This window comes from Ursus maritimus, unplaced genomic scaffold (assembly GCF_017311325.1).
Source record: "Ursus maritimus isolate PB19 unplaced genomic scaffold, ASM1731132v1 scaffold_90, whole genome shotgun sequence".
Lineage (NCBI taxonomy): Eukaryota > Metazoa > Chordata > Mammalia > Carnivora > Ursidae > Ursus > Ursus maritimus.
Genome location: NW_024427108.1, coordinates 62,395 through 82,647, shown reverse-complemented (window position 1 = coordinate 82,647; position 20,253 = coordinate 62,395). Strand labels below are relative to the sequence as shown.

The 20,253-nt window shown below is 38.4% G+C and overlaps 1 pseudogene; it reads left to right on the top strand.

Annotated features, from left to right (window-relative positions):
- The first annotated feature begins 1,119 nt into the window (after positions 1–1,119).
- On the top strand, positions 1,120–14,528 carry LOC121101827 (annotated as a pseudogene).
- The last annotated feature ends 5,725 nt before the right edge of the window (positions 14,529–20,253 follow it).

The following is a 20,253-nucleotide window of genomic DNA, read 5'->3' as shown; positions in this document are numbered from 1 at the left end:
GAATTCTGTTAGCGTATAAGATGATATTCTTTACGAAAGAAAGCAATAATGTAATCCATTTTAAGCTGATACCTTTAAGACATTATTGAAAAACAATCATCTTTTATTGAATGATTTTATGATCTCTTCAACATTTTGTTTGTCTGCCTTCTTATTGCTAATAAGATGAAACTAAGATCTTATTTGATGGTTAACCTAATACCAATTTTGATTACAAATGTGTAGGTGTATATAGTAACTTTCTCAAGGTCTAAATCCTGAGGCAAAGCTAGCAAAAGTTCTGTTCAGTCTAACCCAAGTGTCCATCAACAGATAAATCCATATACAAAATGTATTTTATACACAATGGAATATTAGTCATAAAATAGAAGAAAATTCTAACACATACTCCGACGTGGAAATATTTCAGGACATTATGCAAAGTGAAAGGGGGCAATCACAAAAAGACAAATACTGGGTCACCTGGCTGGCTCAGTTCTGAAGTGTCTGCCTTTGGCCCAGGGCGTGATCCTGGCATTCTGATATTGAGCCCCGCATCAGGCTCCTCCTCTGGGAGCCTGCTTCTTCCTCTCCCATTCCTCCTGCTTGTGTTTCCTCCCTCACTGGCTGTCTCACTGTGTTAAGTAAATAAAGTCATTTTTAAAAAAAAGACAAATACTGAATGATTCCATTGATATGAGGTATGCAGATTAGTCAAATTCACAGAAATACAAAGTATAATGATGGTCACTAAAGATGGTGAAGGAGGGAATGGGGAATTGCTATATAATGGGTACAGAGCTCCAGTTTAGCGAGATGAAAAATTTCTGGTGATTGATTACGCAACAGTCTAAATATACACATTATGGAACTGCATACTCAGGAATAGTTAAATGGTAAATTTTTGTGTGTTTTATGACAATTTAAAGATAAAAACAGCCATTACTCTAATAACTCTTGATAATATTTGGTATCACTCTTTAGCTGTTTGTAGAAATTCTTTTTTTTTTTTTTTTTAAGATTTCTTTCTTTATTTGAGGGACAGCAGTGGGGCTGGGGGGAGGGGAGCAGAGGGAGAGAGAATACCCAGCAGATTCCCTGCTGAGTGTAGAGCCAGACTCAGGGCTCAATCTCACAACCCTGAGATCATGACCTGAGATGAAATCAAGAGTCAGACGCTTAACTGACTGACCTACCCAGGCACCCCTGTAGAAATTCTTTTCATAGTGTTTGCTATGCTGTTTCTCTGTTGTGATGGAGTAAATTCTTTCTTCACAGGAAATGGAAGAGTTTGTCCAGAGCTCTGGAGAAAACGGTATTGTGGTGTTTACTCTAGGGTCGATGATCAAAACCATGCCGGAGGAAAGAGCCAATACGATTGCATCAGCCCTTGCCCAGATTCCACAAAAGGTTACATAAAGTAACTTAGTCCTATAAAACTACTTAATGAGTCTATTAAACTGTGTAAAGGATCTAATTACCCTTTCCTTCATGACACGGAAACCATTATGATAGTTCCAATTGATCTCAGACGTAAGCAAAATATACATGCCAAATGCTAAAGTCGTACAGAAGGTGTTTTGACGATAACTTTGGCATTAACACTGAGATCAGAAAGAAATACATTTAGGAGGTATATATTTAGCAGGGTGAGGGTAAAGTTTGCTATTATAATGTATCATGGACAGATACAGAAATCACCAAATTCTGTCCTGTCATTCATTTCTTTTCCTATGGGATTTCCAAGAGCACTGAATATCTCATAGATGTTCTCAGAAAGGAGCTAAATTTCAAGTTGTGTTCAGCAGGAACCGATAAAAGTCTGAAAAGCATCATGCAGTTTACACTTGCCGGATGCTCCAGGTTCCTTTCCCTTCCCCTAAATTTTGGAGATAAGCCTATTCAGTATGTTGTTCAGAGAAAGGATGGTCAGGGCTCACCAAGCTATGTCTAGGCATCCATCCAGCCTAGATGATTTAGAGAAAGAGAAAAACTGACATGACTGGTGGAGTGGGCCCTATTAAGAGTAAAAGAGTAAGATAAATGAAAAGGGGGGAGATGGGTCCCTCCCTCAAGGTGACCCTGTGCTTAGTAATATGTGGTTCCAAAAGGACTTTAACTTATCAGAATAATATCTTCTCCTGATTAAGGAAGGAAATGGAAATATATTGAGTCAACCAGAAACAAGCCTAGCATGGCAAAGTTTTAGATGCCTCTTTCTACATGAAACAGAGAAGTAAATTATTTTCAGTATATACAAAACACCTGCAGTATTTTGGTTTTTGTCAACTACTTTTTAGTTTACTGATATAGTCTCTCCTTATACTAATGTTTGCTTAATATCTAAAGTTACTTAAACATTCACATAGCAAATATATGTTAACCAATGTAAATTATTATCCAGTTTATGAGGATTGCTGGGGAACTCTAAAATCAATCTATTTTGGTACTGGGAATGGAAATTGTTTGGGTATAGATCTCATATTAATCAATTGTGTCAATGCTTTGTAGTCCACCATTGACGTGTTAACAATCAATTAAGTAAAATTTAGCAACATCACAGCTTTGGATTTTTTTCAACAGCTACACTGTTATTTCTGAAGTGCTAACAGGCTCTTCTTTGTAACATTTAAAGAACTTCCAAACCAAGAAATAGTAATAATAATCTGGATTCATGTAAACATGTAATTATTTATATTAATAAATTACTAATAAAAAGAATTATGTATTTTGCACAAGTAGCAGATGGCATATTTAGCTTTTTGTATATTAAAAGATGTAAAACTCTAATAAAATAACTCATGGAACAAGTGGATATAAGTGAACTCCCTTCTGTAACACATAAAAAGAAATAAATAGGTTAATATTATATTGGAAGATGAAAGCGATTATAATAGATAAAACAAAACACATGTGTAGATCTTAGTAATTTCCCACTGGTTTGAGGTAGAATTATAATAACTGCCTAAAAATTTCTTAAATACTTGAATTTGTCACTGATAATCTCATTTGTCTAATCTCCACGTGTGAAACATCATGATTACATTCATACTTGATTGAATATAAAAAGAAGTAACAAAATGTGGGTATTTTATTATACCAGTGCTTTAGTAGCCTCATTTTTAATATCTTTTGTCCTTATTCTCACTCAACTAAAGGGGTCTAACTAGATTATCTCTTAATTTCCTTAAAATTCTAACATGCTAGAACTTCAAAGTTCAACTCATGAAATAAGGTATTGTCTTTAACAGGTTCTATGGAGATTTGATGGCAAGAAACCAGACACCTTAGGGCCAAATACTCGGCTGTATAAGTGGATCCCCCAGAATGACCTTCTTGGTAAGAATCTGGAAGACACTGAATTGAAAGTAATTCTAAACAAAATGATAAGAGTTCCCAAGGGGCAAATTGATTGAACATTTATTATTGAAAACCTCAAAAACAAAACTTAACTTCCCTTACATTTACTTTGCAGACTTACGGGGGGGGGGGGGGGATAAGATACGGCATGTTATTATACACAGTACATTCCTTATGGCCAGAATCAAAGTATCTTTATTTCATGTGTAATTTCTTCTCAAAGGTCATTTTTTTATTTTTTAATTTAAATTCAAATAGCCAATATATAGTACATCATATAGTACATTCAATATAACAGTGCTCATCACATCACGTGCCATCCTTAATGCCCATCACCCAGTTACCCCATCGCCCCATCCACCTCCCCTCCACAACCCTCAGTTTGTTCCCCATAATTTAGAGTCTCTCATGCTTTGGCTCCCTCTCTGATTTCTTTTCATCTCTTTTCCCTCCCTTCCCCGGGATCCTCTGTGCTATTTCTTATAGTCCACATATGAGTGAAACCGAAAGATAATTTTCTTTCTCTGATTGACTTCTTTCATTCAGCATATCCTCCAGTTCCATCCATGTCAATGTAAATTGGAAGTATTCATCCTTTCTGATGGCTGAATAATATTCCATTACATATATATACCACATCTTCTTTATCTAGTCATCTGACCATGGTATCTCAGCTCTTTCCACAGTTTGGCTATTGTGGACATTGTTGCAATAAGTATTGGGGTGCAGGTGCCCTTTCAGATCAATACATTTATATATTTGGGATAAATACCTGGTAGTGCAATTGCTGGGTCATAGGAGAGCTCTATTTTCAACTTGTTGAGGAACCTTGAAACTGTTTCCCAGAGTGGCTGCACCAGCTTGCATTCCCACCAACATTGTAAGAGGGTTCCCCTTTCTCCACATCCTTGCCAACATTTATTGTTCCCTGTCTTAATTTTAGCCACTCTGACTTGTATAGGGTGGTATCTCATTGTGGTTTTGATTTGTATTTCCTGGAAGTCAGGGGATGTTGAGCATTTTATCATGTGTCTGTTGGCCATTTACATGTCTCTTTGGAGAAATGTCTATTCATGTCTTCTGCCCATTTCTTGACTGAATTATTTGTTTTTTTGGGGGGTGTTGAGATTGATAAGTTCTTTATAAATCTTGGATACTAGCCCTCTATCTGATATGTCATTTGCAAATATCTTCTCCCATTCCATAGGTTGCCTTTTAGTTTTGTTGACTGTTTCCTTTGCTGTGCAGAATCCTTTGGTCTGGAGGAAGTACCAAGAGGGCATTTTTGCTTTGTTTCCCTTGCCTTTGGAGACATGTCTAGCAAGAAGTTGCTGTGGCCTAGGTTGAAGAGGCTGCTGCCATGTTCTCCTCTAGGATTTTGATGGATTCCCATCTCACAGTTAGGCCTTTCATCCATTTTGAGTTTATCGTTGTGTATGGTGTAAGGAAATAGTCCAGCTCTTTTCATTCTTCTACATGTGGTTGTCCAATTCCAGCACCATTTATGAAAGAGGCTGTCCTTTTTGCATTGGATATTCTTTCCTGCTTTGTGGAAGATCAGCTGATCATAGAGTTGAGGGTCCATTTCTGGGTTCTCTATTCTGTTCCACTGATCTATGTATCTGTTTTTGTGCCAGTACCACACTGTCTTGATGATTACAGCTTTGCAGTATAGCTTGAAGTCTGGCATTGTGATGCCCCCAGCTTTGGTTTTCTTTTTCAACATTCCTTGGGCTATTCGGGGTCCTTTCTGGTTCCATACAAATTTTAGGATTATTTGTTCCAGTTCGGTGAAAAATGTTGATGGTATTTTGATAAGGATTGCACTGAATGTGTACATTGCTCTGGGTACCATTGACATTTTACCAATATTTAGTCTTCCAATCCATGATCATGGAGTATTTTTTTCATTTCTTTGCGTCTTTCTCAATATCTTTCGTAAGTCTTCTCTAATTTTTAGAATACAGATCCTTTACCTCTTTGGTTAGGTTTATTCCTAGGTATCTTATGGTTTTTGCTACAATTGTAAATGGGATTGACTCCTTAATTTCTCTTTCTTCTGTCTCACTGAGTCTGTCTCTCACTGATTTCTGTGCATTGATTTTATATCCTGCCATGTTGCTGAATTCCTGTGTGAGTTCTAGCAATTTTGGGGTGGAGTCTTTTGGGTTTTCCCCATAATGTATCATGTCATCTCTGAAGAGAGAGAGTTTGACCTCTTCTTTGTCTATTTGAATCCCGTTTATTTCTTTTTGTTGTTGTCTGATTGGTGAGACTAGGACTTCTACTACTGTGTTGAACAAAAATGGTGAGAGTGGGCATCCCCGTCATGTTTCTGACCTTAGAAGAAAAGCTCTCAGTTTTTTTCCATTGAGAATGATATTCGCTGTGGGCTTTTCATAAATGGCTTTTATGATATTGAGGTATGTTCCCTCTATCCCTACACTGTGGAGAGTTTTAATCGAGAAAAATACTGTATTTTCTCAAATGCTTTTTGTTCATCAATTAAGAGGATCATATATGGTTCTTGTCCTTTCTTTTATTAATGTGATGTATCACATTGATTGATTTGTGGATGTTGAACCAACTTTACAGCCCAGGAATAAATGCCACTTGGTCTTGGTGATTAATCCTTTTAATGCACTGTTGGATCCTATTGACTAGTATCTGGGAGAATTTGCACTCATCTTCATCAGGGATATTATTCTATAATTCTCCTTTGGTGGGGTCTTTTCTGGTTTGGGGATCAAGGTACGTTGGCCTTCATTAGAATGAATTTGGAAGGTTTCCTTCCATTTCTCATTTTTTGGAACAGCTTCCAAAGAAATAGGTGGTTTGTGCTCTTCTTGAAATGTACTGTAGAATTCTTCTCGAAGCCATCTGGCCCTGGACTCCTTATATGTAGGGAGGCTTTGTGACATTTACTTCAATTTCCTTGCTGGCTATGAGTCTGCTCAGATTTTTTATTTCTTCCTGTTTCAGTTTAGGTAGTTTATAAGTTTCCAGGAGCACATTCATTTCTTCCAGATTGCCTAACTTGTTGCCATACATTTGCTCATAATATGTTCTTAAATTATTTGTATTTCCTTGGTGTTGGTCATAGTCTCTCCTCGTTTACTCATGATTTTATTAATTTGCGTCCTTTCTGTTTTCTTTTTGGTAAGTCTGGCAAGTGTTTATCAATCTAATTAATTCTTTGAAAGAACAAGCTTTTAGTTTCATTGATCTGCTCTACTCTTATGGCATCTATTTCATTGAGTTGTGCTCTAATCTTTATTATTTTTCTTCTCCTGCTTGGTTTAAACTTTATTTGCTGTTCTTTTTCCAGTTCCTTTAGGTGTAAGGTTAGCTTGTGTATTTGAGACTTTTCTAAATTTTTTTTAAAAAAACTCTTGCAATGCTATGTACTTCCCTCTTAGGACTGCCTTTGCTGCATCCCAAAGGTTTTGAACTGTTGTGTTTTCATTTTCATTTGTTTCCTTGAAATTTTTAAATTCTTCTTTAATTTCCTGGTTGACTCATTCATCCTTTAGTAGGATGCTTTTTTATTTCCAAGTGTTTGAGTTCCTTCCAAATATCTTCTTGTAATTGAGTTCAAGTTCAAAAATTTTGGTCTGAAAATATGCAGGGTATAATCCCAAGCTTTTGGTAGCTGTTGAAACCCAATTTGTGACTATGTGATCCATTCTGGATAATGTTACATGTGCACTCAGAAGAATATGTTATCTGTTGCTTTAGGATGGAGTGCTCTGTATATATCTGTGAAATTCATCTGCTCCAGCGTTTCATTCAATGCCCTTGTTTCCTTGTTGATCTTCCGCTTTAATGATCTGTCCATTGCAGTGAGTGGGGTATTGAAGTCCCCTACTATCATTGTGTTATCACTAATGTGTTTCTTTAATTTGTTGTTACTGTATATAAAATTGGCTACTCCCCAAGTTAGGAGCATAAATATTTATAATTGTTATATCTTCTATGGTATAGACCCTTTAATTAGATACAGTGTCCCTTTTCATCTCTTAGTACAGTCTTTGGGTTAAAATCAAATTTTGTCTGATATAACGATTGCACCCCAGCTTTCTTTTTGATGCCCATTAGATTGATAAATGGGTTTCCACCCTCACTTTCAATCTGGAGGTGGCTTTAATCAAAATGTGTCTCTTGCAGACAGCATATTGATGGATCTTTGCTTTTTATGCAATTGGATATTGATGTCTTTTTGATTAGGGCACTTATCCCATTTACATTCAGAATAACTACTGAAAGATATGAGTTTAGTGCTATTGTATTACCTGTAAAATCATCATTTCTGTAAATTGTCTCTGTTCCTTTCTGGTATATATTAGCCTTGGACCTGCTTTTTTCCAGCCCACTTAGTAAATTTATAATCAGTATTCTGAATTCCAGTTTGACATTTTCACCATATATCGTGATATTGGATTAGATCTATGGCAGAGTATTACCCCCTGGTTCTTTCTTTTGTTGTGATTTCCTCCTTGTAGCTTTTGCCCAGAGAAGAATGATGAATGAGATAACAAAATAAAAATTATCAAATCATGACCCAAACGAAATAATAATAATTAGACAAAATGCAAAGAGGTCAGAAATGAAAAAAAGAAAAGAAACAGAAAACAAAGCTGGGGGGGGGAGAGATTACAATCTCCCAGGTGGAGTCCACGGTATCTACTTGGTCCTGGGTGTATTTTGGTCAGTTTGTTAGAAGACACTAAATCCCAAAATTGTAAAGAAAGCAAAACTTATATAAATACACAAATAAAATTCAAACAGTGAAAGGAAGCCAAAAACGAAGAATATATCTATAAAATATAAATTTAAAAATGAAAGTTAAAAAAAATACTTAAAAACAAAGAGTTGATAAAATTAGAAACCAATTGGGGTGCCTGGGTGGCTCAGTCAGTTAAGTGACTACCTTTGGCTCAGGTCATGACCTCCAGGTTCTAGGATCCAGCCCTGCATTTGGCCCCTTCCTCTGCAGGGAGTCTGTTTCTCTCTCTCTCCCTCTGCTCCTTTCCCATGCTCGTTCTATCTCTCTCTCTCAAATAAGTAAGTAAAAATCTTAAAAAAATAAAATAAAATTAGAAACTACTTGAAAAGGAAAAAAAGAAAAAAGAAAAGGAAAATTCAAAATTGAAAGATAAATGAATCTTGAGAAAAAAACCTCGAATTCTATGTACTATTTTCCCCTAGCGCTGGAGTTTCGTAGTCCTGTGTGCTCCACAAACTTGGTGTTCCCCTGTTGTTTCAGCTGGCTTTCTGGGCGAGGCCTGCTTCACTGATTTCAGGTGTCTTTGCCCGGGCACATTTGTGCAATTACCGCTTCTTGCCAGGGGCCTGGATCAGTATAAGGATTCTGATTGTTCTATGGCTTTTGTTCCTTGGAAGGCCCTCTGTGCCTCTTTAGAGGAAGAAAATAAAAGAGGCTGCACCCCATTTTCCAGCCCTGGAACTGAAAGATCGGCCCCCTCTCTCAAAGTAAACCCCAGGAAGGCAGCCTTCGTACCCGTGTGTGTGCCAAACTCTGCAGACTCTTGAGGGGCATGCCCACACTGATCCTCCCTGGGAAGGTGGAGGGTTACCACGTTTCTGCCCTTTACAGGATCACACACACAGAGCGGTTGCCTGGTCCTGCACCCTCCCGCACAGCGCCTCCAGAGGGAACGTGGAGGGTCACCATGTTTCTGCCCTTTGGAGGACTGCCACACAGAGAGTGGTCACCCAATCATGCTGCAGTATATGGTTTATTGTGAACCGAGCTGAGAGTCCCCGCCTGGTCTCACTCGAACATAACCAGTTTACTGCTCTAATGCTTGGCAATTCTGACAGCTCAGGAACCCCCATTCTGTGACCATAGGAATCCTGACATCATGCTGTCCCACCTACGATTCTGCCCCACTTCACCACCTGAGCACCTTTCAGGCAGGGCTGTCTCTCCCTGGAGCAGACCTCGAAAGGTTCTGATTTTGCACTCGGGCGCTACATCACTTTCTGGTAGCCGGCTTGGGGAGGCTCCCTTCCCCTGCTGTTTACCTTCTGAATATACCCTCAGATTCATTTCTCTGCACCTCCTACCTTGCAAAAAGTGGTCACTTTTCTTTTTCTAGAATTCGAGCAATTCTTTTCTTACATCTGTGGTTGAATTCATAAGTGTTCAGAATCATTTGATGTTCTTTCTAGGCTAAATTCAGGGACAAGATGAAATGGGGTCCCCCTACTCTTCCACCATTTTGCCTCCCCCGATAATTTCAACAATTGTCTGATCATCACTCTGTCTCCTAGTTCAACCTACTCCTATCCTTTCTCATTCTGCATGGGCATTCAGTGCCACTGAAAATAACGGCCCTCTTAATTACCAGCAACTCTACATGTTCTCTTAGGAAAACACCACGATCTTGTTCATGAAGTCATCACACACTTCATGATAAAGTGCAGTCTTTCCTTCCCCTGATTTGAGCCACCACCATCACCCCTACATGTTAAACTCGACTTTACCGTAAGAGAATATGTTCTTATGCCACCTCCTTTTTCTTTTTGAACATGCTATCTTTTATCCGAATGTTCTCTTCAATTTGTCTGTCCAGCCATCTTGTACACTATTTTTCAAGTTACAAGTACCACACCAATCTTCATTTACCTCTCCAGCAGATTTATGTGCCTCTTGCTCTGAAATCTGAAAGCCATTTTGATGCTGTTTCACGGTATAAAATATATATGCCTTATGTTGCCCAACTCTCGCTTTAGTTCTAAGACTTATAATTAATAACATGCTGAGATTCATCCAATCCTAGGTCATCCAAAACCAAAGCCTTCGTGAACTCATGGTGGAACCAATGGCATCTATGAGGCCATCCACCATGGGATCCCCATGGTGGGCATCTCCTTTGTTTGCGGATCAACCTGATAACATTGCTCACATGAAGGCCAAGGGAGCAGCTGTCAGTCTGGATTTCCACACGATGTCTAGTACAGATTTGCTCAATGCTTTGAGGATGGTCACAATGACACTCGTGAGCATTACAATTTTTCATTAATAGTATTTATAGATAAGTTCTTCTGTCCACGGCAGACTATGAGCTTCATCCTCTATTTAAGAGGCTAATTTTAAAATTTTAATATGATTTAACTGATCTTATATCTACTTATTTTCAACCAGATATTTATTTCAAAGTTGCATTTAACCCCATTGATTTAATGGGGGAACCAATTACTGCAACAATTTTCTACTACCGAATAAATGCAAATTATATAGGTAATTGTAAGAACAAATTTTTAAAAATATGATGAATCCATAGAATTAAACAATGAAGAATTTGCAATTATGTAAAATAAGTTTTCAATTCACTAGCAAAAATTTCCAAACTACAAATCTCTTCTTTAAGATCAAAATTTTTATTCTTATTTTAATATATTTAATTATCTGTAATTTATGTACCACAAAATTTAAAAGTATAAAAATCAAATATACGTATTATGTTACGGAATTATGAAAACCATTATTATAATCTAAGTTTGGGACATTTGCATTAGCCCAAAAGGAATCACATATGACTTAGAAGTCATTTCCCATTCCTCTTGCCTTTAAGTAAACATTAACCTACTTTCTGTCTCTACAAATTGCTGTACCCCTGGCTATTTCATAAAAATTGAATCATACAATTTATGGTCTTTATGTGTGGCTTCTTTTTTGCTTGGCATGTTTTTGAATTTTATTCATGTGGTATGGAATGCTACAATCTATCCATTTATCAGTTCATGAACATTTGAGCATTTTACATTTAGGAATTATAAATATTGCTACACATGTAATCGTGTGAACAGAATGTTTCCTTTCTTTTGCAGACATCTAGGAGTAGAATTGTTGATTAATAGGGAACTGCTGGTCTATTAGAACTGCCAAATTGATGTCCAAATGAGACGCACCATTTTATATTTCCACCAGCCCAGTATGGGAGATCCAAGTTCTCCACATCATCACTTGTTATCATCTGTTTTATTACAGACATCCTAGTGGGTGTGAAGTGGGTGTGAAAAGTCTCTCCTTGTGGACTTGAATTGCATTTCCTTATAGCCAAAGTTATTAAGCATCTTTTCATATACTAGTTGCCATTCATATATCCTCTTAGAGAAATGTCTATTTCAATTCTTTGATACTTTTAAATTTGATTATTTGTCTCACCTTATTAAAGAATTTGCTATGTGTTATGGATATAATACATTATCACATATACGATTTATAAATATTTTCTTTCATTCTGGTTGACTTGATTTTTCTCTTTTCTTGATTTTGTCCTTTAAAGATAAAACTTTTTAAATATGATAAGATAAATAGTGAAGTTTTCTACATTACAGAGGAAAACAACTAGTGGGAATTTGTAGTGCCTAGCACAGCACCCATGAATTCAGTAATTTGCCATTACCATCAGTATTAACATTACAGTACGAGGATTCATCAAGAAATAATACCAAAAAAGTATTACAGAGAAGAAAAATAGTAGAACAATCAAATAATAAAATACTTAAAATAGTCACGTAAAGAAAAGAAATATATGGCAGGTTGTGTACAAATAGCAAAGAAAATAGAGTAAGACAGTAGATGAAAATAACCATGTCACTACTTACATTAAAGCTAAACAGACTAAGTAATTTAAAGACAAAGATTGTCAGAATGCATTTTAGAAACTACATACTGTTCATGAGACATGTTCACATAGAAGTGTACAAGAAGAGAGTCAGTACAAAGGTAGGGAAAGGATCTATTTTAGCAGTAACCATTTAAAGATGCTTTCAAATTGTGCTAATATCAGACACTGTAGTCCAGAATGACTACCAAAATAAAGATATGTCTTTCATAATGATAAATAGATTGATCTTTCAAAAACAATACAAATTGCTAATTGGTGATACCCACATTAAAACATCAAAATGCAGCAGAAGTGGACAAAAGAACAAACACAAATCCATAGTCATAACATTGTTATTAAAACATCTTTCAGTAACAGAAAAAGAAGACAGACAGAGAGAAAGAAAGAAAGGAAGGAAAGAAAGGAGGGAGGGAGAGAGGAAGAAAAGAAAAGAAAAGAAAAGAAAGAAAGAAAGAAAGAAAGAAAGAAAGAAAAGAAAGAAAAGGAAAAAGAAAAGAGATGGATGTACCTAAATATTCTTGAAGGACACAATTTAAAAATATAACCTGCCTGACATACATATACATCATTCTATATAAAACAACAGAGAATATACATTTTTCAGGAATGGAATAGATACTGGAATTAACCCTATGCTGGGCCATAAACCAAGAGTAAATTTGAAAAATCTAAATCGCTAAGAGTATATTGTCCAGCCTACTGAAGTCACTTAGAAATTGTCAAAAGAAAGATAACTGAAATATCTCTAAATTTTGGAAATTAAGCAATATACTTCACATAATTCAGTCAATAATGAAATCATAATCATAATACTCCTTTCTTCACAATTCCACTTCTATAATATATACAAACAAAACTGTATAAATATGTAAATCAAAAGAAATAATAATAAGATTTTTATGACAGCATTAGTGGTAATGGCCAAAAATTGTTAACACAAATGTCCACTGCTTGTTAAATGAAGAAATAATCTGTGGTATTGCTAAACAATGGAATACTATACAGTGATAGCATTAACCAACAACTGTGACACAAAAGACAAAAGGAAATGAGTGGCTACCTTATTATCCCAATATATAACACAAGTTTTACAATCTATGATGACTAAAAGGCTCGGGGAAGATGGGGTGTTTCCGGTAGCTTGTGATACTCTATATAAATATCTTAGTAGTAGGTATATTATTACATCCACTTCACACAATATTCTAGCCAATTTTGAATTTATGAGCTATTCAGTTAAGATTACGTGAATTTTTCATACGTAATAAATGTTATATGGAAAATATAACATGTTTTCAAATTCTAGGTTTCAAATAGCAACACACACACACACACACACACACACACACACACACGCACAGAACAAATGTCTGACGATGCTTTGATAGTGTGGCCCAGAAGACTTTCTGAGCTGGGACATCCATCAAGAGGTAGAAGCAGCCTTGAGAGTTGTGCAGGGAAGAGTGTCCAGCAGAGAGACAGAAGGGACAGAAAGTGGCCAAAGGTGCTGAGGTGAGACCCGTATGGCAACTTCAGGGAACTGCCAGCAGGTCTCTGTGCCTACAACAGTGTACACACGGGACAAAGTGACAGGAGAAGAGGTTGCCAGGGGTCTGTATCTGTAAGATCCTATAGTCCACAATGCATAGTTGGATTTTATTCAAACGTGAATGAGTAGCCAGATGGAAATTTTGAGCAGGGAAGCCGTCATGCGATCTGATATCTGTTTCAAAAGTCACAGTGGCTACATGATGGAAAATAAAGAGTAGAGGGTAGAGGAGTGAAGACAAGGGACCAGTGAGGTGGCATTTTACTCACCATGACACAATTCCCTTTGCACCGCTCACGAGGATCATTCTGTAGTTGCACCCCACCATCTCATTTAGAGCTGTCACAATGGCCCATATCATTTTCTCTGTTAGAAAAGATTAAACTATCCTAACTTAACTTCCACTTTCACTTTAAAATATTCATTGATGGAAACTTCCAATTTAAAAGCCAAATCTCCTAAGAGACCTAAACAAAAACATAGCACTTCTATAATTTAAGGTGACATTATCTGAATCATTTGTATGACACTTTTCAAAAACCTTTCATGGGAATCACAGGATTAGGTAAACTAGCTTCCTTTCAATGTCACTGTCTTTATGTTTCTCCTTTAGATACAAAGAGAATGCCATGACATTATCAAGAATCCACCACGATCAGCCTATAAAGCCCTTGGATCGAGCAGTCTTCTGATCGTAGTTTGTGTCATGCTGCCCACGCCAAAGGAGCCAAACACCTCAGGCCAGCCTCCCATGACCTCACCTGGTTCCAGTACCACTCTTTGGATGTGATTGGATTCCTGCTGGCCTGTGTGGCAACTGCTGTATTTGTCACCACTCCAATGTTGTCTCTTTTGTTACCGGAAGTGTGCAAAAAGAGGGAAGAAGGAAAAAAAGGAGTAGTTGTATCTGGGGCCTCAAGCAGGTATGCCTCAGAGATGGGACTCCTCCAGTTTATTCCAGCAAGAAGTTGTGACGTAAGGTTCCCTTCCTCCTCTCTGACAAAATGACTTTTCACAACTTAGCTTTCAGATCAAACTCTGCCTCAAGGGTTTACTGCCTGTTTGAGAGTTAGAAATATGTCATGCCAACAGAAAAACTGGCAATACTAAATAAAAATGAAAAGGAAAACCGTATGTGTATTTATTGAAACTTATTATTCCAAATCAAAAGTCATCCCCTCCAAAATTATTGAGCTTAACTGTGTTTCAAACATTGGGCATGGACACAAGAACATTACGAAGGCTAGTCACAATATCACTACATATTGTGCAAATATATTTTAACTTAATTTTGGTGCAGAATTTTGTAGTTTTGTGCTGTGCTAGCGAACTACAGATAGTTGAAATTGTATAAAATGATTTACCCATCCATTTTGTTTTGGGAGACCACTAATTCTCCACAGTAAGATCCAGCCTCAGCCTCACTTATCTAAGGACATGGTGTTGTTGGCCTTTCATCCACTTGTCACTTTCCCGCTGAATGTATGTGAATTTAGAAATATAACAGCTATCTGTTTCCTATGATAAAACTGAGCTATTGGGGCACCTGGTGGCTCAGGTGCCTAAGCTCTGACTCTTGGTTTCAGCAAAGGTCATGATCTCAGGGTTGTGGGATGGAGCCCTGAGTTGGGCCTGGGCTCAGCATAGAATCTGCTGGAGTTATCTCCCTCTCTCCCTCCCCTCCCCCTTCTGCTCCTCCCTGCTCATGGGCATGCTCTCTCTCTAAAATCAATTAATAAAATCTTTTAAAACTCCGAGCTATTTATGACAGATTTCCTTCATTAGCTTATTCTCTTTACCTCACAGTCCTTTAAAAAGATTCACCTGGGGTTTTCACACTCATTTTACCCTTTTAGAATGGAGATATAAAGTCTCACTTGCAGGTTGAACAATATAGAACATGCTCCCCAAAGAACTCACTGAATCACTCTCTCCTCTGTGTGTGTACACATATATGCCTACTTCTTTCGAAACCAGGCACATCATCTCTAGCTATTACAGATATGGTGAGCAATTCCACGTCTTTGTTGAAAGCAATTGAAGTAATGATCATTCCCCTAGAACCATGCTTAGTTGAGCATGCCTCATTCTTTCTCTTTCCAAGAGCAGCCAGCCTGCTGTTCCATCCTTTCCATTAACATAATAAGGAAACCTTAAATCCTTTAGCATGAAAAAAAAGAATACAATCATTTCCTGAAACCTAGGTACAGGATGACTGACCATAATTAATAACAATGCAAAGAAAACAAAAATATGTAAATTTTATGGAAATAGGGAATCAAACTACAAGCATTCTCAAGGCCCTCCTGAAACCTACATATCAGGGAATCCCTTTATGATCCAAGTCGCTCAGATGAGAGAAAACACCTGTCTTTATTGGTCATCAAGACGATCACTGAAGTCTCACAACATTCTCCAGGCCTCTTAGGCTTGAATTTGTTTGCAAAACAAGTTAAAACTTGATGCGCGAGGAATTCCTCAGAGCTTATCACCAAATTTTCTCCGCACGACCTTCTAGATAATTGACACATTTTTAACGAAACACACTATAGTGCCGCAGTAGATAAAAATATTGTTAAACCATGCACGTAGGCTTAATTAATTTTCCTCAAATCGATCCTGTAACACACGAACAGATAAAGGTAGGGAATCACTGCAGAGCCAGAAATATGACAAATGAGGAAACAAAAACAATAGAGGAAACTAGTTGAGATACGAACGGGCACCATTGGAAGTAAAATGGCTAATAACATAAGAAAAGCAGTAAAAGGTACGAATTCTCAGGAAAATGTAAAATTGAGTCAAGAAGTTGTTTCACAGAAGAGACCTCAAACAGAAGCACCTGGAGAGGGAAGAGGCCGCCATGGCTACCAGGAGGAAGTACTCGCCTCGTAGGGCCCAAGTGGCCCGTCAGGGAGGAGCATCTGCCTCTGAAGCAGAGGCTGGTGGCGGGGGTCTGACGATCGGGTGCTTGCGGCCCAGAAGGACGCCTCCCGCGCGGAGATTGTGGGCCCTGGCACCGCGGGAGCGCTGTCTCAGCCGGGCGTGCCTAGCAGCGGCACCTGAGACGCTCCGGGTTCTTGCGGGCGGTCGTGCGCTTAGTCGCCTCTGACCCGATTCCGGCCTCGGTAGCCCAGCCCAGGCCCCCTGGACCTGTGGATCACGACGCAGTAGGCATGAACCACCTGCCGCTAAGTGCCGCAGGGCTGGCACCCCACGGCCGCTGGGGGTCTGCACAGCTCCCCAGCCTGGCTGGGCCACCTCAGTTCGGCCACTGCGGTACACGCCCTGCACGGGCTGCTTCCGCCAGGTCGGGCGCTAGAGCTAGTCCGCCGCCTGGGACGTGAGGCCCATTGCACAGAGGACCCGCATTCGCTACCTGGTGCACGCCTCCTGTGTGCTGGCCACGTGGCGTCTGCCGTACGCTGCCCTGCGCTTAGAGGGTCACACGCAGCCCACCACTCCTTCAGTGGGCCTTGCCTCTGCTTCGTAGATCCCCCAACCACCTCCAGCAAAGACGGTGATCAACCGTGCTGATCCATGTCTGGGGACTTGGAGTCATGCTGGGGTCCTCGCTGTCCGCAAGCTCTGCAAGGGTTGGGGGATCACTGCAGGCCTGGGCTCCTCTTAACGTGGCAGCCTGTTCCTCGTTGATGCCTCTCAGAGGACACGTCTGCTGTATTGAGAGCCGCGGCCGCAGTCCCACTATGCAGCTGGCAGGGAGCAGCGCACTGTGACTGACTGGTGGCACTGTGAAGAAGTCTGTGGCTGGAGCCCTGGATCAGTTACACCTAAGGTGAGCTTGTTGTCCAGTAAGGCATTCTTTGGCTTCTGGGTTTCTACTCGAGTGGTAGAATATATCCTACAGAAGTAGTGTTTTAAATAATTAAAATTGTTTTAATTATCTGGGAGTTGGTCATTCCAGTAAATATTATGAATTAATGCCAAAGTGAGAGAATTACAGTTCAGCAAGATAAGGACATTGTTACCTTTATATTCTGTCAGTTTCTTATAAATGGCTGATTTTGTACCTCTAAAATTAGCTTCCGTCACCTTATGTTGTACACCTATAACATTTTCTAAACTTTCAACTGTGGTTTGATTGGTTTGGAATCTTCAGCCAAGTCCTACCCTTCTGCCCTCCCACTGCCCGATTTTTCCTACTCAATCCGCTGGGGTTTTTGGCTACTTGCGGCCAGAACCCCAAATACAATATCGAATTGAAGTGAAATAGTGATCATTCTTATCTTCTTTCCCAATCTAGTGAAAATCGACTGTTTCACCAATACTGCATGTTATTGCCTTATTATACCTGAACACTATCAAATTAAAGAATCGCCTTCTGCCAAAAAAAGGAAAAAGAATCTGAGAAAACAATTTTTGTATGATGGATAATGCAGAATGATGCTTTCAAATAAAATGTAAACATACTGTTTAACCTTGCAATTCTACATCGAGGAATCAGTCATGTAGAAATACACACGCACATATTTATGTACAGTATGTTCCCTGAAGTACCGAAATATCTATCAGGAAACACACCTCCAATGAAAGGCATGATGTGTACAGGAATTCTAGCTAAGATTTGGTTACAGGCACTACTGCTGTTCCCCACATCACATTGCTAAATCAAATCAGGTCTATGAAAAAACATAAGCATGATACTCTTTATTGAAATAAAATAAAATACATATAAATCTGTAGAACACGAAGGATACATTCTGGAAAAAGATGTAAAGTCAATGATGGTAATTTAGACATTTATATATGTCCTCATTTTTTGACATTTCACAACATGGTTTTTATGTATTAATTATACTGAACAAAAAATCTGTTAAAGAAATAAACATATTGGTTCAAGATAACAAGTTCCAAGATTTGATAGTGTGCTAATGTTCAGTAATGTCATTCAGAACACTTGAATGACCAAAATCTTATATACCATCTATTGTTACAAATTTAGGCCCTTTCTCATGTTCAGCAATGGTGAACTGTTTGGTTTGAACAGAGAAGAAAATTAGACTAAAAAGATACTGGGATATAATTTATTAAAAAACCAATGGGCGATATACTATGTACTTTTTATTTCAAATTTAAGATCAAATGAAAGATCGATGTATAATTTTTAAACAGTAATGTTGATACAGCTACCTTTTCATAAATATTGGCTATTGAATGTTTGGTATGGAGCAAGATTTAACACAGGGAAATCAGCTGAGATACAGTTGCAATAGTTCTTGCAAGAGATTATAGCAGAGATCCAAAGTACAATATGATAGAATTTTTGAGTAGAAGTGAGAGATTTGAAAAGTACACTTCTAAAAAGTATTTGTCCTGTAAATATCTTCTGAATTTTGCTTTGCAAATTGCCTTTGTAAACATGTAACAGCTTTTTTTTTTAATCTGATTAGAAGCCCTTCAAATTAGAAGTAAAAGGGGAAGACCTGTAATATGGGATAGATTTCTGGGGTTTTTCCTGCTATCAATAATCTGTTGACTGAAACGAGGAGACTATTTTGTTGGTTTTTTTTTTTTCTTTTTAAGATTTTATTTAATCTCTATTCAACAGAGAGAGAGACAGCCAGCTTAGAGAGGGAACACAAGCAGGGAGAGTGGGAGAGAAAGAAGCAGGCTCCCAGCGGAGGGAGCCCTGATGTGGGGCTCCATCCCAGAACACCATGATCACGCCCTGAGCCAAAGGCAGACGCTTAACGACTGAGCTGCCACCCAGGGGTCCTCTAGAGGAGACTATTTCTTTAAAAGGTTATGGACAGAAGATTCAAAGCAAAGCATGGTCTACAGAGCTGCAATATCCTTTAATCTTGGTAACGCCCCTGGTGGTTGTTTTGATGTGTTACCCTCGATTCTCCTGTGAGGAATATAGAAATTACTCCCTAGCTGATGGGATTAGCTGACACCTCTCCTCTACTAGCTTTCTTTGAGAGCTGCTTCTGCTGAAGAGAACCATGTAGTCTAAAGTCATGTTTGTTTTAGAGCTTCTAGAACACCCCGTATCCAATACATGGCCTTCATTTCAACTGGGGTAACTCTTTAAGGTACCTCCGCTTCATTACTCCTGGGACGTTGGTTGAGACCTATGCTGAAACTTTATCACCACAGTCTTCCCCCTGATCTGGGGGATATGTTCTAAGACTCCCAGTGGATGCTTGAAATCTCAGATAGTACCAAACCCTCATATGCTTCATTTTCCTATATATACATGGCCTGTGCAAAAGTTTAATTTATAAGCTAGGCAATAATAACTGATAAAAAAATAGAATATTTATAAAAATATACTCTGTACAAAGTTATATGTGAATGTACTCCTCTCTCAGAATAACCTTTACTGTACTGTGCTACCTTTCTGGCGACATGACATAAGACGATAAAACGAGCCTTGGGCTATGTGATGAGATGAAGTTAGGGAGTGATGCATTGTGATGTAGCACTAGGCTAGCATATGCCAGGGCAGTTCAAATAATACTGCTATCAGAGTAGTTTAGGGCCTCTTGGAAGGAGTTCAGATCAGGCATGAGCCTGATGTAGCTCAAAAGCAATGAGAACACTGATCTTATAATTTTAGAAAAACAAAAGATTTCAGAGAACGGGGACTTATTTATTTTTTCTAGGTTAGACATGATTCTGCTTTTTTTTTTTTTTTTAACCAAGTGGTATGCCTGTACACGCCTACTCCAGCTGAGAAAG